The 18,030-nt window shown below is 40.3% G+C and overlaps 1 pseudogene; it reads right to left on the reverse strand.

The window, feature by feature from the left end:
- LOC148015531 (wall-associated receptor kinase-like 20) overlaps positions 1-18,030 on the reverse strand; it is a 172,114-nt pseudogene that overhangs the window by 106,194 nt on the left and 47,890 nt on the right.

Raw genomic sequence — 18,030 nt, forward strand, 5'->3', positions numbered from 1 at the left:
TGTTTTGTATGAATGGAGAAAGAGCCTTCAAAATCTTGATATACCTTAGAAATGTTGGCGAATAAAAAAATTTGGAGTTATAACTCAACCTACTCAAGTTTCGAAAAAAAAATCCGAAAAAATAAAAGTATAGCCATTTGGCGACATATAGCCACTAAAATCATCTATGCAATCAGTCCATCCACTTTGAGTGGAGTGATAGTTCCAATTTGATCAAAATCCTTTACTAAATCGGATTGTTACCATGGTAGCACAACCCATTGCAATTCCTACTTGAACGGAGGATTTGGCAGTCTTAGGGTTTCCTCTACCAATTTTTAATGGGTTAGTAGAGGAAGATGTAGCATTGCATATCAATGAATTCCAAAGGTTAATGTTTAATTGTCGAATTCAAAATGAGGGACACTTGATGATGTTCTTCAACATGACTTTGAAAGGACGAGCTACAATGTAGTATCACAACCTAGAGGCTGGAATGATAACTACGATTGACTTATTATTTGCAATCTTCGAAGAGAGTTTGCCCCTGAAAGGGGAGGTCAGTATTGGCTATGAGTCCTCAATGTCACACATTAAGAACCTCATTAGAATGTCCGTGGGTATGCCAAGAAACTAAAGGAGGTATTCTTGAAGTTGCAAACCTATATTCCTATTCCAGTTGCTGTTCAATTGCAATACTTTTTGAATGGGCTAGACTTTAACATTCAAGTGTAGTAGTTGAGAAGAGTTGCACTTGCCAACATTGATACAGCTATTACACGAGTAGAAGAGGTAGAATCATGATTAAAAGAGGCTTATGTCTCTAGGTCGAATTAGAATCTAAGTTTAGGGTTTGGAAATACTTTAGCACTAACGAATGGAGGTCAAGGGATGCCCATGAGACCTCCTAATGAGAGAGAAAGCATCATTCCAAATGTGCCCATGTTGCCAGCTCCTCTTAGTGTGACCATGCCTATGGCTAGTCAAATTGCTCCAATGATTGTTGGAAGCCCAACGATGAAACCTACCATTGTTACAAGGAATCAATAGGTAATCCTTAATAAAATGGTTAGGCCAATGGAATGATAGGTAGACGACAAATAGCCATTGATGTTAATTTCCTTAAGAAGTAGTAGAATTTGATAGGGAGTCAATGCCTTGAAGAGGTGGCCCCTCAAGATTCAGCTGTAAGTGGTGTGGTGGCCAACATTTCCTTAGGAATTGTCCAAATGTTAAATGTGACATATGTGAAAAGTTTGGCCATTTAGCTAGTACCTGTTAGAATAAGATTAGCTCTCTCTAGCAAGGAAGTAAATAGCTAGCAAGGGAATAATTTCTAGTAAGATAAAAGACCAAAACAAATATTACAAAGAGGGAAAGCTATGGTAGAGGAGCTACCTAGTGGCAGTAGAGTTAGTCTTATAGAAGCTGTTCGCGTCAATGACACTGAAGCAGTTCAGTTCGAAAGAAAAAAAGGACTATGCATCCTTGATTCAAGAATTCTGTGATATCTTTGCTTGGAGTTGAGAGGCATTTGTCCTAGCCTAGCTATTCATACAATTCCTTTGAAGCAAGGAAGTTACCTTGTGCGGAAGAAAGTAAGACATATGCCTTTCGAATTAAGGGACTGGCTATTCCAAGAATTGACAAAGCTACGAAAGGCTTGCTTGACATTTCCAATTCAACACATGGAATGGTGTTCACCAGTTGTTATTAGGAAGAGGAAGAACAATGAGATTCGACTTTGTGTAGATTTTAGAGAGCTTAACAAGTAGACGATTAAGGATTACTACCCGTTGCCATTCATTGATCAGATTATGAATCAATTAGCAAGTAGAAAAATCTATTCATTTCTTGGGTAGCGAGTCAAGATTTGAGGTTGATACCCTATTCTTCTTGGGTCACTCTACGCTTAGCTCCCTCCTTTTTACATGCCTGAGTCTAGAAACCTGGGGAGGAAAATGTGTTACAAGAAAAATATGATAAGCAGACTATAGGAGTCCTCGCCTAGTAGGAGGTCCTGGTCCAGTCGTCATAAGTTAGGTAGGTAGTTCAGACCACCACTAGGATGACCTCTTCGATGGTCTTTTTAGCTAGTCGTGTTTGAGTAGTTGGTTAGTGACTTGCTCTGGATTTTTATCAGATTATATTGGGCCTATCCCTTGTGGTTTCTCATGCCTTGATTTTGTTAGTGGGGGTAGGGTGAGAGCTGTTCTTGTGCTTTGATGAGTATATATTTTGTGGTAGCTTGATGCTTTCTTTGGTTGTTGCTTGTGCAGATCAGTTCCCTGGGTTGAGTTGCCCTATCCCGTGAAACGATGCCCCCCCCTCTTGGTGAGGATTTGGGGAGAGGGGGGGCTATGGAGGTTGCAAAGAAGCAATGCAACAGAGAATGGCAAGAAATTCTTGTAATTTCTCGCTTCTCATCACCGCTCTTAGATCAAACAATGGATGTCTAGTAAAGAAGGTGGAAAACCAATCTTTCTCTCTCCTCTCTCCTCTTGATGGATGTTTACACGCATGATTCTATGGAAGAAGGTGAAGGAGTTGGATGCAAAATGTTGATGGAATAATGGAATTAGAGCAAAGGAGATCATAGATCAAAGTTGGAGAGAGTGTCAAGGGCCATAAATGAGCGTCAACGGCCTCCAAACCATTAAATATGCACCTCTAAAATCGAGTTTCTATGCACAAGCAATCATTTTATTCATTTTTGGATAGATGTTTGATGGAACTATTTGTAAATGGATGCCTTTGATTGATAAAGTTGAAATTTATCAAAAATCTTGAAGAAACCCAAAAAAATTAGTCATCTAAAAATTTACATCAAAACATGTGAAACTCGCAAGTTATGTGGTTTTCATGAAAATGATAAATTTTGGGGGTTTTGTTGTGATTTTGGGGTCCATATGGAGTAGAAATAAATATAAAATCAATATTCAGTGATTTTGATCAATCCCAATCCATAAATCAAAAATATCAAAATTTTTATTTAAATCAATGAAGAAAATAAGTGAAAAAATGAGAAATTTTAGTTTTTTATGCTAGAAAATTAAGGAAAAATGTGTTTTATATTTGTGAATGTATGGAATGGTTGTAGCATGAGGGATAAGCCTTAGTTCAGCCTTTTCTTCATGTTAAAGTCTATTTTTACCGCTTTTTACAAGAAAAACATATAAGAAACCCGCTCTTTACACCATCAACGATGCATAACCTAAAGAGGGGGGTATGTTCTTTGAGTATAGAGAGGCATCGCTAGTGCTTAGAGCTAGTATCAGGCCCATTTTAGGTCCCGATAGAAGCAAAATAACTTCAAGACAAATTAGCATAAGTGGCAAAATAACTTCGAGAAAAACCAACATAAGTGCCAAAATAACTTTGAGATAAATCAACATAAGTGGAAAAATAACTTGGAGACAAATCAGCATAAGTGGCAAAATAACTTCGAGACAAATTAGCATAAGTGGTAAAATAACTTCAAGACAAATCAACATAAGTGACAATAGCTTCCAATAGTCTTCCTGGACTTCCTCTTCCTTGGAGATTAGTTTGGACTAAATTTAGGCAAGAATCTTATACTTGAGGATACACTACAAGGAATTGGACAATTAGCGACGCCGATTAGCGGCGGTGAATATCGGCGTCGCAATTGGCGTCGCTATTGGCGTCACAATTGGCGTCGCTATTTGCGACGTAAATAGCGACGACAATAGCGATGCCGCAGGAAAAAAAACGCGGCCGAAACCAGAGCGCCGTTTTCATTTCTTTTGTTTCGCCTTTTGAGAGCGAGAGCGAGGGAGAGAGCGAAGGCTTTGTGAGAGAAGAAGAGGAAGAGACTTGCTACCGCCGCCGCCACCGCCGTTGTTCGCGACGGAGAGGAGGAGCCCTCATTGCAAAGAGAAGCCGCCCATGCTCGCCATATCTCATTGGTGAGTCTCCCTCTCTCTTTCTTTTGCTTGTTGAAGGTTTAAATCGTTCTCTTTTGCTTGTTTAGGAGAGGAAATGAAAGAGAAGGAGAGGGAGAGGGAGAGAGAGGGAGAGAAAGAGAGGGAGAAAGAGAGGGAGAGGGAGAGGGAGAGGGAGAGTGCATTCTCTCTCTCTCTCTCCCTTTTGCTTGTTTAATGTTTAAATTACTTTCTTTTTTGCTTGTTTAGGAGAGGAAGCGAGAGAGTAAGAGAGAAAGAGAGGGAGAGGGAGAGGGGAGGGAGAGGGAGAGGGAAAGAAAGAGAAAGAGAAAGAGAAAGAGAAAGAGAAATAGAAATAGAAGGAGAGGGAGAGGGAGGGGGAGGAAATGAGAGAGGGAGAGAAAGAGAAAGAGAGGGAGAAGGAGGGAGAGTGCATTCTCTCTCTCCCTCTCCCTTTTGCTTGTTTAATGTTTGAATCACTTTATTTTTTGCTTGTTTAGGAGAGGAAATGAGAGAGAAAGAGAGCGAGAGGGAGAGGGAGGGGAAGGAAATGAGAGAGGGATAAAACCGCGCATTAATTTTAAAATGGATTACTTATACTCAAAGCCGAGATATAACAAATAATTATCTACCGGGACAAACAAATCGTTGAGCATGATACAAGGCCGAGATATAACATCGGAAAATCTCTCAACTACTATATACAATACAAGATTTATGGTCAACTTGCAACTTGACGTACATCTCCATAAAGCTATCCATTTAAGCCTTGTTTGCTGTAATGTAGATAAGATGGCAAACGAAGAAGGTCTTATTGTTCAAGACCACGAGACGTATCTTAATCAGCGTGTCCCATGTCCTTGCTCTCAATGCAAGTTGGCAATTAGACGAAAACGCCGATTGTCTATAGAACACGTACGACAATTTGGCGAGTTTCAATCTGAGATCATTGATCAGGCGATTGCGGATTTTCAGCAAACGGTAATTTGAAGTTAGCATTTTTCATGCATTGTACTCTTGAGCTAATTGAAAACCATACACAATAAGATTGGGTCTTGTTGGCAAATTTTGTATCCAGGGGGGTGATGCCTCGACCCAAGGGGGAGTGCACCCTTTGCAGCCAATTAGAAGAGTTCGTGGATGTGCGATGGATGGATTGCAGGAGCCAATCAACCACTCGCAAGGCCCATCTATACCGTCAATGCCAGAGGAGACAGACAACCTTCCCGACCTGCCTACAATCTTGGAGCCTGAGATGGAGGCAATGATCGATGCATTGATTCCCATGGATATTGAGACATCTGACCCGCTTAGAGAGGAAGCATCCATACCATTATATGATGGGTGTGGAGTATCTCGGTTGAAGACATTGCTTGCACTCTCAAGTGTGCAAGCAAAATACGGTTGAAGTGATACGAGTGTGACTGAGTTATTCAGGTACCTTGCACACAGACTTCATTGTTTTTTTTTTAAACAGTATTATTGCAAACATTTGTGTTTTTTCAAGGTGTTTTATGATTTTTTTTTAGGTTATTGAAATATCATATATTGCCACCTGCAAACACCATACCTGAGTCTCGTGATGATGCACGACATGTTTTACGGAAGCTTGGTATGGACTACAATAACATCCATGCATGTATCAACGACTGCATATTGTTTCGAGATGAATACGAGACTATGGAGACATGTCCAAAGTGTGGTGCTCACAGGTATCGACAGGACTTGCAAGGGCAAACCATCCCTCAAAAAGTTCTCAGACACTTTCCGCTCATCCCCCGCATAAACCACATGTTTCGCACGTCTGCCATGGCAAGTTTGACAACGTGGCATGTGCAGAATAGGTCCACGGATGGAGTTCAACGAATATCAGCAGATTTGCGTGCATGGAGCCACATTGACTCTACCTTCCCAGGCTTTGCGCGAGAGCCAAGGAATCTTCGGCTCGGTCTCGCCATGGATGGTGTGAACCCATTCGGTATGCACTCGACTTCTTACAGTGTGTGGCCTATAGTGCTTGTCAACTACAACATTCCTCCATGGCTTTCTACGAAGAAAGGACATCTCATCCTTAGCTTGCTCGTCCCGGGCCGCTACAAAGTAAAAAATATGGACGTGTATCTTCGTCCATTAGTTGATGAGCTTAAGATTTTGTAGGAGGAGGGGGTCACGGTGCAAGATATGAGCAGGCGCGATGATCGGCGGTCAGCCAACATTCGAGCCATTTTCATGTGGACGATGCATGACTTTTCGGGATTGGGAGAGTGCTCAGGTGAGCAGACCTTTGTTCTCGTTGGTAATATCTATATTTTATTTCATTCAATCAAGTATTCACTAGGTCATGGATCGCCTTGCAGGTCTCGTTACCTCAGGTTATCATGCATGTCCATTGTGTGGGCCACAGTTAGACTCCCGAAGGTCACGAACCATGAAGAAGATGGTATATCAAGGACACGCCGCTTTCTTGCCGAAGGATCATGAACTCAGGGAAGGTTTTCTTGGACGACCTCCAGCACGTATGAATGCTGCAAGCTGGTACGAGCTGAAAATGGTAAACCCGGAATCACATCCAAATGGAATGCGATGGTTCTCAGTTTTCTACGAGTTGCCATATTGGACCCACTTACAGGTCAACCACTTGTTGGATCCCATGCATATTTTCAAAAATGTGGGCAGCTTGCTATGGGACCACATCACAGGAAAGAGAGACACTATAGGGTCACGAATGGATTTAAAGGAGGTAGGTAAGATGGAGACGCTTTGGCCGTAGTCGAGTGCTGAAGGGGGAGTGCAGCTTCCTCCACTCCCTGGGTTTTGTCTACCAAAGAAGAGCACTTTGTGAAGCAAGTAATCAAGTCTATCCGCACTCCGACGGGTATGATGCGTTCTCTCAGGTCCGCATTTTCTAAAGATGACCAAATGTCTGGGCTAAAATCCCATGATTGGCATAAGATATGTCAGGTTTGTGAACAAAATGGATTTTAATTAGCATGGAAATTTTAAAATTTGAAAAGTGACCATTATTCTTAATGCTTTCTCATTTGTGGCAGTTTGTCCTACCGATCGCGATCGCAGGATGCCTAACTCCAGAAATTCGCGGGGCCATTTACAAGTTTTTGACTTTGGTGCAATGGATCTCACAGAAAGAGATTCCTCTATTGAATCCGCAAGGCAGGGAGCAGTTGAGACGGTCTGTCTCTTTGAGAAATACCTGCCCACTAGCATGCTCACGATACAAGTTCACCTTCTTGTGCATCTTGTGGACGAAGTGGAGATTGCTAGACCTGTCCATACACGATGGATGTTCTTCCTGGAGCGCTTCATGAAAACCCTGAAAGGCTTTTTTGCAACAACGAGCTCGTCCGAAGGTAGCATGGCGGAAGGTTGGTTGGTGTCAGAGGCGTTAGTGCATATCTCACAATAGCTACCAACGGTGGAACCAGACAATGGAATGCTATGGATGCTGAAGGACGATGATAGGCTGACTGGAGATGTGGTGGTTGGAAATGGGGTAGAAAAAAGAATGGATGCCTCAATGGAAGAGAAGGTGAATCGCTTTTGTATGTTGCACCATGCCTCCATGGAGATGTGGCTCGCCAAGTACCAGATTGCAAGGCAAGATCGAGAGGAAGCGCGAGCTCAATTCCGACGCAGTATGCGTATCCTGAAGGCATGGAGGAGATGCCGCGGTTTATGTCAACACGATGGTTGCATGGAGCCTTGACCGCAGCATCCAGTGAAGGGACAGAGGTCTCAATGGAGGAGTGGGAGTTCTCGAGGGGATATAGTCCAAAGGTAATGAGGGGTTTAGAATGTGTCGTATCTGAATTTGCTTGCTACATCTAATTTGAGTGTTTCAATGTGCAGTACAAAATATATAGTGCAGCGTGGTCGCGCGGACGGCATTTTCGAGTGGAGCGTATTGACCAAATGCGCTCCACAATGGACTGTGGTGTCATGGCAAGGTTTGAGCAAGAGAGCCGACGACGAGCAACGGATCCGAACACGGTTGTGGATGAGATGGAGTATTTTGGGAACTTACAAAGTATTATTACAATGGATTAAGGTAGCTTCTCCATGATACTATTCGATGTGCAGTGGTTCAAAGTGGTACTTGGAGGAGCTGGAGCAATAGTTCAACGAGGTCCATCTGGATTTCTCAAAATAGATTCCGAAAAAAAATGGATGGATTTGTGCGACACCTTTGTGTTGCCGGCACATTGTGAACAGGTACAAATAGTCATTTGCTTGCTAATTGTAATACGAGATGGTTTATGTCACAATGGTTTGAAGTCGCTTTGTAAGTGTTTGTGAACAGGTAATCTTCTATCCAAACCCCCGAAAACCTCGATGGTGGTATGTTATACCTTCAACTCCTTGAGGTGCGAGAGTATATGATCAAAGCGATGTTCCAGGCATAGATGAAGAAAATATGCAAATAGAGGGATCGATATTACAAGGGGTGGAGGCCACCGCAAGCTTGGAGCCCGCATCGGCTAACAATGATGGAAATACAGAAGTCGTAGAATTTTTTGAGAACGAGGCAGACTCATTCTTTTGTGGTGGCATGTCTATCGACCTTCCAGTGTATGCAAAGTTGTGTCAGGAGATTAACATGGGACCATAGAATACTTCATTCTTGGAGAATTGTATTACTCAATTCGTTGTTTAGATCTTCCATAAAGGTAGATAAGATATGCATTTTAAGAGGGATTTTTCAAAAATGATTTATATTAATGTGCTTTGTATAGTTTAAATTGATTATTCTAACATCATTTTTTATCTATGCAGGTATCGACATTTTCAGGATGAGTCGAGGGATGAGCGATGAGGAGTTTCAGGACATGATGGCACGCATGTCTCCAGATCAGCTCGCGAGATTCAGAGAGATGGCAGATCAGGAGCTCTCACGTTCTTCGTCAGGGCGCTCTGCTAGATCAACTTCAGCACGATCAGATGCTTCAGCTTCGAGCAGACGATCTCGACGCTCGCGACTTGGGCCAGAGGGAGGGACTGCGACTATAGGAGGATCAGGGGGGTGCTGCTGTGGAGACACGGACGTGGTGTCTCCGTCTCGTCATTCAGCTGGTGCTGCATCACCTCCAGGATTTGTCACACCTGTGGGGACATCCACTCCAGTTACTCCGGCTTTTGCACAGTCGTCGGCAGATGGCACGCCTTTTGGTGGCACCCCTTTGAGTGGCACTCCGGGAGAGGGTACCCCCGTCGGTACACCGGATGTACAGGGGTCTCCTGGATATGCCCAGGAGCGTGGACGGAGATGGGAGAGGGTCCATCTTAGGCAGACTCCTAGGGGTTATGGATACCTAGTGGATAGCAGGTCAGGAGCCATCATCATGAATGATGAGGGGAGGAGGGTGATGGCTTGTATGAGGGAGTTGTGCCAACAAGTTTTTCGGCACAACGTCCTGGATCATTGGAGGAACATACCGGAGGGGAGCAAGGACTACATAGTAGCATCCTTGTACGAGGAGTTCCCGGTGCCAGCCGCAGTGGATAGATTCTCTACGGGCTGGATGATGGATTGCATGCGTGCATACATGTCACATAGACGATCCGACGCACGCAAGGCAATCAAGAGTGGGGCTCCAAAGCCCGAGTGGTTAGATGCAGACGACTGGCGCCGACTGAGGGAGGAGGCTACAAATTCGCCAGGACGTTGGAGTCAGCAGCGGGAGACGGCGAGGGCACGAATCGAGGCCGGATCGGTACATCATCTTGGGAGTGGCGGCCACAGGACATATTTGGAGGACTTTGTAAGTTTCTCTTTTGTTTTGCTTATTTGTTTTTTTGAGATATTCTTTGTACTGACAATCATGTTTCTAACAGTTAGCATTTTGTTTTCTTTGCAGCACTCAGTTACAAATCGCGATCCGCAAGGCCTTGAGACTCGATATGCAGAGAGGCACGGTCTCAGGGCATTGATCGACCGATTGTATAGACGCGACGGCCCTGTAAGTCACTCATCTTTCTTGTCCGTAGTTACCATGAGATATTTAAATGCATTATTGTATGGTGGATTGATATGTTGTTTCTTTTTCTGCAGAATCAGTTTGATGCTCCTTTGCAGCGGAACGAGCTTTCGGGGGACGAGGATTTGTAGCTCGCCCTTGGATCCTTAGAGCTCACACACCTTTAGTTTTTAGTCGCCCGATCTATGTAGACATTTTCTATGTATTAGTAATATCGTTTCATGATTGTACCAATCGCATTTTATGTGATCATGTATTTATTTCATGTATCAGTTTTATGATTTCAGTATACATTCTTTTTGTTTGCAAACGCTTTGTATGCAGCAGTGCAGAAACTATTTTGTATGGCTCTCATATAGCACACAGTGCTATATCAAGCTGCCCTGCCACAATTTTTTTTTTCTCTGTTACCGTCGCTATTTGCATCTCAAATTTACTGCACGCGTCGCTATGAGCATCGCAAATAGTCTGCAACCGTTGCTATATGCGTCGCATTTGCGACACATATAGTGACGCATATAGCGACGATTCTATGGCGTCGTCAATAACGACGCTTTTTGCGACGACGGGGGCAAATTTTGTTGTTTGTATTTTCGTCACTTTAAACGTCGCTTTAAGGTCTATATCTTGTAGTGATAACTCCCTTGGAGTTTCGTGGGTATTTACGTGCAATAAAAGAAAATCTTGGTTAGTTTAATTACGAATAATATTATTTGAAAATTGCATCTCAAGGTCTCTTATATACCAAGGATTAGCATTCGTGAATTACCCATCAGAGATTTGGTTTGATCAACAAACAAAATCAAAAATATTAAATCTTTTAGGGACACTGTACCTTCCTTTTACTTGCCTAGGTTTATCTTTTATAGACCTAAGTTACCCCTTGGAATTCACGGTTATGAATTCCTTAAAGAAATTATATGCAGGAATTGAACAAAATCTTATTTTAAGCATGCAGCTTCTATTTCCTGTTCATGAGATAAAGGCATGCTAGCTGTTTTTATTTATGAAAAATAGTACCTCAAGATCCATGATGGGTACTTGCTTGATGGTATTCGCAGCTTTGTTTGTAATCCCCATACTCGCCATTCCATTTGTAGTAATTATGTCCGCAACATTATTTGCAACTCCTTTCTCTACGACCTTTGTAGCTTTCTTCTTTGAGGCCATGGTGTTTAATCACGAGATTGCAAAAAAGAAAAATTTGGCATAGGAGCTTGGGAGTAATTAGATTGAAAGAATTTTGATTGACGGGGAGGAAAAGGAAATCACCAAGAATTTTGAGAAATTGAGAAGAGTCTTGATTCCACAAGGGGGAATAAGATAGAAGGGATGGAGGAATTGAATTCGAGAACTCGTAGAGTATCCTCCTTGTCTTCTTAACAAGTGATTCCCGTGCTCGCACTTGTCTTGCCCCACTCCCTCTTGCTCGGCCTCTCCCTTCTTGCTCTCAGACTGCTCTCCACGGCTCCCCATGCCTCTTATTTATAGCTAAACTAAAGAAGAAGGGTTGTGGCTAAGAAGAATAGCTCTTTATATAGGGGATCTTGGCAAATTCAGCAATTTGAAGCTTCCAAGATGCAATCTAATGCTGGTGATTTGATCTTTGAGGTCCACAGAGATTGCCAGAGATGCCATGACTGATTTGCCTCACTCTCAAATGAACTTGCTTCATCCCAAGCCTCATTGAAATGAAAAGAGGGGGAGATTTGCTGGAGTTGATTGCTGAATCCTTGGAGCTGAATTCAGGATTTTTGTTATAGAATTGGAGATGCCAATTTCAGAGAAGATTGTTGCTTTTTTTTTTAAATTCCAAAAAAGGGGGGTGTCAATCGGGCAGATCGATGTCGTTCTCTTCTTTTCTCTTCATTCCCTTAAGGTTTTTTAAGCTATAAGGCTTAAGCTTTGTGATTCAATTTCTACTTACCAAGTTTTAAATGTGTATAGTTATATTTGACTTATGGCTCCTAACTTTTGCTACTACGGTCACTTTCGTGACGGGTAGCTACAATCTTTGTTAATCCGAGAGAATGTCACGATATACTCCTTGGGTCTTTTTGCTCGAGATCTTCTCTATTTAATGATTTCAGAGTTCTTTGAGTCCATTCTATGAGAAGTTTGGAAGATTTTAAATCAAAGTCAGAATATCACATCCTCTCCCTCTTAGAGGAATCGAGATGGTCTCATCTCAAATGAAGCTAGGGATATTGGTTACATAGTGACTCATGGTCAATGCAAGTGGCATCCTCTTCAAGGTAGCCTTTCCACTAGACGAGATATTCTCTAAGGGTTTTGCTTCTTAGAGCCTTCTCCCATATGTCAAGTATCTTTTCTGGTTGAAGTTCGAGGATTCATTGACTGGGCATCACAATTTGTTGGTCATTTAGTACATGGTCTGGGTTAGGGATATATGTTTTCAATAGACTAACATGAAATACATTATGTGCTTTCAAGTTATTAGGGAGTTGCAACTTGTAGGAATTGTAGGCATTTGGTCCTAAACACTTTAGCACCTTATATGGCCTACAATACATGGGACTTAGCTTCTTGAATTTCCCTAAAGATAAGGAACTTTTCTTTAGGTGAACTCGTAAGAAAACCATATTACCTTCTTTGAAGATGCATTCTTGCCTTTTTTGATCAGCATATGCCTTTTGTCAATACTTGGTGACTTGAATATCTTGCCTTATAGCTTTCACGTGCTGATTCGTTTCTTCCAACATGTTCCTAGATGCTTCTACCCATAGGGTAGGATCGAAAAATTTTAATGGTATAAGACAATCTTGCCCATATAGTGCCTGAAAAGGAGTTATTTAAATACTTTGATGGTATGATGCATTGTAGGCAAATTCAACTAAGGGTAGGCATTGGATCCACTGTTTTGGTTTTCTATTATAATAAGCCCTCAGTATATCCACAATAACTTGGTTGACCCGCTCTATTTGACCATCGGTTTGGAAATGGTAAGCAGTGAAGCAGAATTAGGTTCCTAAAGCTTCGAGCAAACTCTTCCAAAAGTTTGAGGTGAAGAGAGAATCATGGTCGCTTGATGGTTCTTTGGGGTAATCCATGTAACCTAAAAATTTCCTTAATGAAAATCCTAGTAATATCAAAAGCCTTGTAATTGGTTTTTACAGGAATAAGGTGTGTAACTTTTTTTAACATATCAATGACTACCATTATGGACTTATATCCTCCTTGTATCAGGGGTAATCCAACGATGAAATCCATGCTGATATGCTCCCATTTCATTTGAGGGATGTCAAGTGGCTGGAGTTTTCCTAGCAACTTGACACGCTCGGCCTTAATTTGTTGACAGTTTAGGCATTCGATGACATACTTAAGTACATCACCCTTGATTCTTTCCCAATAGAAGCTTCTTCTAACTATCTTAGCATAACTAGGATGACCTAAAAATGGGAAATTGTGAGCTTCCTAGAGTATTTTTCTTTTGAGTTCTTGACTTGCAAGAATGCATAGTCTTGTGCTATAATAGACAAGCTCCTTGTTTATAGAAAATTTTTGATACTTATTCATGTGTTTTGGATTTCAATCCTTTACGAAAATTTCTCTTAACAAGTTCTGATAGCTTGGATCCTTTGTTGCCTCTTCTTTAGCCATTTCTATGAGAGGGCTACTGGGCATTGAAATCGTTATGGCAAGAGTTCCAGTCTTAGAGGGTTCTTCTATGATTAGAGCATAAAGGAATGATTTACGGCTTAGGACATCTGCAATCACATTCTCCTTGCCTAGTCTATACTTGATTTCAGATTCAAATTCTTACAAGGTCTCAATCCATTGGCATTATCTCATATTGAGATCTGGTTGAGTAAAAATCCACTTTAGGCTCTTATGATCGATGATTAGAGAAAACTTATTACCAATCAGATAATGTCTCCATAGTTTAAAGGCATGAATTACAACAAGTAATTCTAGATCATGTGTGGCATAGTTTCTTTTGTGGATTTTGAATTTTCTTGAAGCATAGACTACCGGATGTCCTTCTTGCATAAGCACAAAACCCAAAGCAAGAGAGCTTGCATTAGTTATGACTTCTAATTCTTTGCTAAGGTCGGGTAGCCTTAAGATAGGGGCGGTTACCAAACTCTGCTTAAGCTTCTCAAAGCTAGATTATTCAGCAAATGTCCATGTAATGGAGACTTGCTTTTTGAGAAGGTCAGTGAGAGGTATAGCGATTGAGACATAATCTTTAATGAAGACTCTATACCAGCTTGTTAGCCCTAAAAAGCTTCGCACTTCCTTGATTGTTGTTAAGGGTGGCGAATCTTGTACATCTTGGACCTTGGCAGGATCCATTGAAATTCCATCTACCGATACTATGAATCCTAGATATTCAATCTGCTTCTTCAAGAAAGCACATTTCTTCTTTTTAGCATATAGTTTGTGGGCCCTCATTGTTTCAAGAACTATTCGTAGCTGTGGTTCATAGTCTTATTCATTCTTAGAATACGTTAAGATATCATAAAAGAAGATGAGGATGAACTCATCAAGGTAGGGTCATAAAATGTCTTGCATCAACCTGTTGAAGGTGGCAAGAGCATTTGTTAACCCAAACGACATCACAAAAAACTCATAATGACCATACCTTGTGTTAAAAGTAGTTTTAGGGATATCTTCCTCCCTAATTCTTATTTGATAATATCCAATCTAAGATCGATCTTTGAAAAGACCTTTGCTCCTAGAGTCGGTCAAGAAACTCATCTATCCTGGGAATCGGATATTTATTTTTCACTCTCACGTGGTTTAATCCAAGGTAATCTGTACAAAGGCGGAGTGTTATGTCTTTCTTTTTATGGAATAAAATTGGGGATCCCCATGGTGAATTACTAGGCTGGATGTATCCCTGTTTTAATAGCTAGTTGAGTTGTTCTTTCAGCTCAATGGCTTCAAGAATTGACATTGGGTAAGATCGTTTGGCGACAGGAGTAGCCCTTGGAATAAGTTGAATTTCATGATCTACTTCCCTTGCTGGTGGGAGCTCTGTCAGGTCTTCTGGAAAAACATCTACATATTCCTTTAGCCAAGATGGTTGATCCTTGGCTTCACTATCCTGCTTAGCCTTATTGAGTTTAATTAGATAGATGGGTAATCCTTTCTTCAGTCCCTTTACTATTTAGGAGGCTTTAGCCAGCCAGCTGAACCTTAGGGTTTCTTAGTTCTCCCTAAGTGGTTACTTGTTCTCCCTTTGAGTTCTGGAATGTGATTTGGCCCTTTCTGCAATGGATATGGACATTATTTGGAACTATCCAATCCATTCCTAGCAAACACTCATAAGCCCTGAGGTTCATAATTTGGAAGTTCATCTTGGAAAAATTGCCACCCAAGCTGAATCCTACCTTGCTAGTATGTTGTGTTGATAGAACTTCTTTGCTGTTTGCTAATTCCACAAGCATTCTAGGTGCGAGAATAGTGTTTATGCCTAACCTTTTTGCACATTTTGGTGATATGAAAGAGAGTACTTCAACTGTCGATTAAAATTTGAAAGGGTTTACCTTGATAATTTGTTGGTGTATGAATTACTGAGAATTGGCGATTTGGACCCTTCTTATTGAGAGTAGTGTGTACTCTAGCTCTTTCCATATTGGATTCCATCGTGGGATCTTTATCATTAGTGATCTCCTTTAGGTTTATTCTAATAACCTTTCCCCTGGCATCTTGGCTTTGCCCACGAAACTGACCTGGCCAAGCTTCAGGCACTGTCTCTTGAAATGTCCTGGTTTCTTACAATAGAAACACTTTGCAGTCTCATTGCTCCTTCCTGTGGGTATAAAGCTTTCCACTGCATTTGATTTGACCTTCTTCGTCTTGTTTGGTTGGTATTGTCCTTGGGCCCTTTTTGCATAACATTGGAAGTTGCCCTTATTTTGATTGTTTTTGTTCTAAATTTTTGTGTTTCTTGGACTTTTTTCAATTTCCTAGAACTATTGGAGCTACTTGAATCAATACATCTTGTAAATTTGATGGTCTCATTGATTCAGGACGCGTATTCAAGGGTGGATTTAGACCACTGCAAAATTTGGATACTTGTTGTAAAACATCCAACGTCAGTGCATACGTTAGAAGTGTTATGAATTTGAAATAGTAGGCTTTTAGGCTTAGTCTTAACTACTTTAGATTGAAGAACTCATTCATCTTCTCGGCTTGATATGTGGATGGAAGATATCTCCCATATACCGGATTTTTAATTATGTCCTAAGTGATAGTGCCTTTGGGCATTCTTTGGTCCTTGCACCATTGTTTCCACCAAAGATGGGCATCCCCTGAGAGTTTTAGTTTGGCAATCATGGCTTGATTTGACGATATAGTTCCTACAGTAGTGAGATAGTCTTCCATGGATTCTATCTATGTTTTTGCATCAGTTGGAATGCATGTTCCTTTACCATCAAACTCTGGTGGCTTGTACTGTTTGAGAAGAAATTTCTTCTCTTGAGCTTCCATAGTATTGAGATTCGGGGTGATGTTTTGAGAATTATGTAATTTTATGATCAATTTTCTTTCCAATCATATTCCAAAAAAATATATGTTTACTTACTTACTCTGCCTCATTAATTTAGGAGGAAATTATATACTACTTGTCCTTTCGATAGTGATTAGGGTTTATACTTCAAAAGAGAGTTTTGATTTTTAATCAAGAAAAAAAAGTCTATCTATATTTTTGATTTATCAAGGAGATAAATGGATGGAAAAAAACAATTCTTTACGTCAATAGGAAGGGAATGCATTATTCGAGTAGTTCAAGAGCTCATATTATTCTTGGAAAATATTTTTCTACCACAATCTAGGCATGGCATTATGATACATCCATCTCATAGTAATTAGAATTCTGAGAATAAATATCAAAAAATCTATATTTCAAAGGAAGATCAGGTAATTCATCTTTCTTGTAGTTGCGGCAACTGGAGCATTACAACTATGACTCGATCAGCTGGTATAACCCTTATAACCTTCTCATAGATATACCAGCTTAGTTTGACCTGTCGCCCTCTAGTGAACATGTTTGAGTTTACTCTGGCCTCATGAAAGAGATAAATCTTGGCAACCTTAAGGGCTTTCATCCATCTTAGTTTCTTTAAATTATTCTCGAGGTAAGCAAGATGGTTTGTGTCAATGTAACAATATCATTCGCTTAACATCCCTTGCCTTTCGTAATACATGGGTGAAGGGTTGTATATCTGATCTAATATCTGCATCATCTTATTTCTCCAACTTAAGCTAGAGGAGTACATTGCTGACATAAACATAACTTGGAAAATCAATAATCATTTCCAAGGTTTGTCTTTCTATCAGGAACATATATCAACAAAAGAAGATTTCACTATTTAAGGAAAAGATATTTTATGCTGTAAATATAACTAGTTTCATTTACTTGCATCGTGTCCTACATCAACGTGTGCTCTGATACCAACAGTTAATCCTTTAATATAAACCCTAATATCCACTAATTATCATTTTAGCCTTGAATATCATTTTACAAAAGAAGTACCTGCAAATGGAATCCATTCTTAAAAAAATCTAGGACCATGTTCTACATATAAAATAAACTATAGTCTCTTTTTACTTCATCTCTTAATTCCTTCATTATCACGAGTTCTTGATTTTCTATTATTACAATCCAGAAAAATAAAAATATTCATAAAAATTATATCCAACCATAAATCATCAAACCCAATTAACCATACATCCATCATGATACATGTCATTCATATACTAGTTTAAAACCATAAATTCCTTCATTTTCTCTTAATATTCACTAATTACCACTGAAAAATACGAAAAAACTGTCATCTCTACACTTAAAAATTCAAGAACATTAATTCCAAACATCCATTTCACCTAAGTTTTCATGAGTGAATGCATTACCACATATTTAAACTTTATTTTTAGTTTTCATCCCTAATCTTCTATTAATACTCTTAATTATCACTAATTAGGGTAAAAAACAACTATTTTTGCACTAAAATGCCTATGTCTCTCATTAAACTCATTTCTACGCTATGAGATTTTATTTTTAGGTCCTTATTAATGTTCTATTCCTCTATTTTTACTCATCTCTCATTAACAGCATGCAAATTTCTTAATTTCCACTAATTACGGTTTAAAAATACAGTTTTATCCTAATTTCAGCCATTCAT

The sequence above is a fragment of the Lygodium microphyllum genome, chromosome 24, assembly GCF_053477565.2.
Source record: "Lygodium microphyllum isolate KBCC chromosome 24, Lygodium_microphyllum_v1.1.10, whole genome shotgun sequence".
Taxonomy (NCBI): domain Eukaryota; kingdom Viridiplantae; phylum Streptophyta; class Polypodiopsida; order Schizaeales; family Lygodiaceae; genus Lygodium; species Lygodium microphyllum.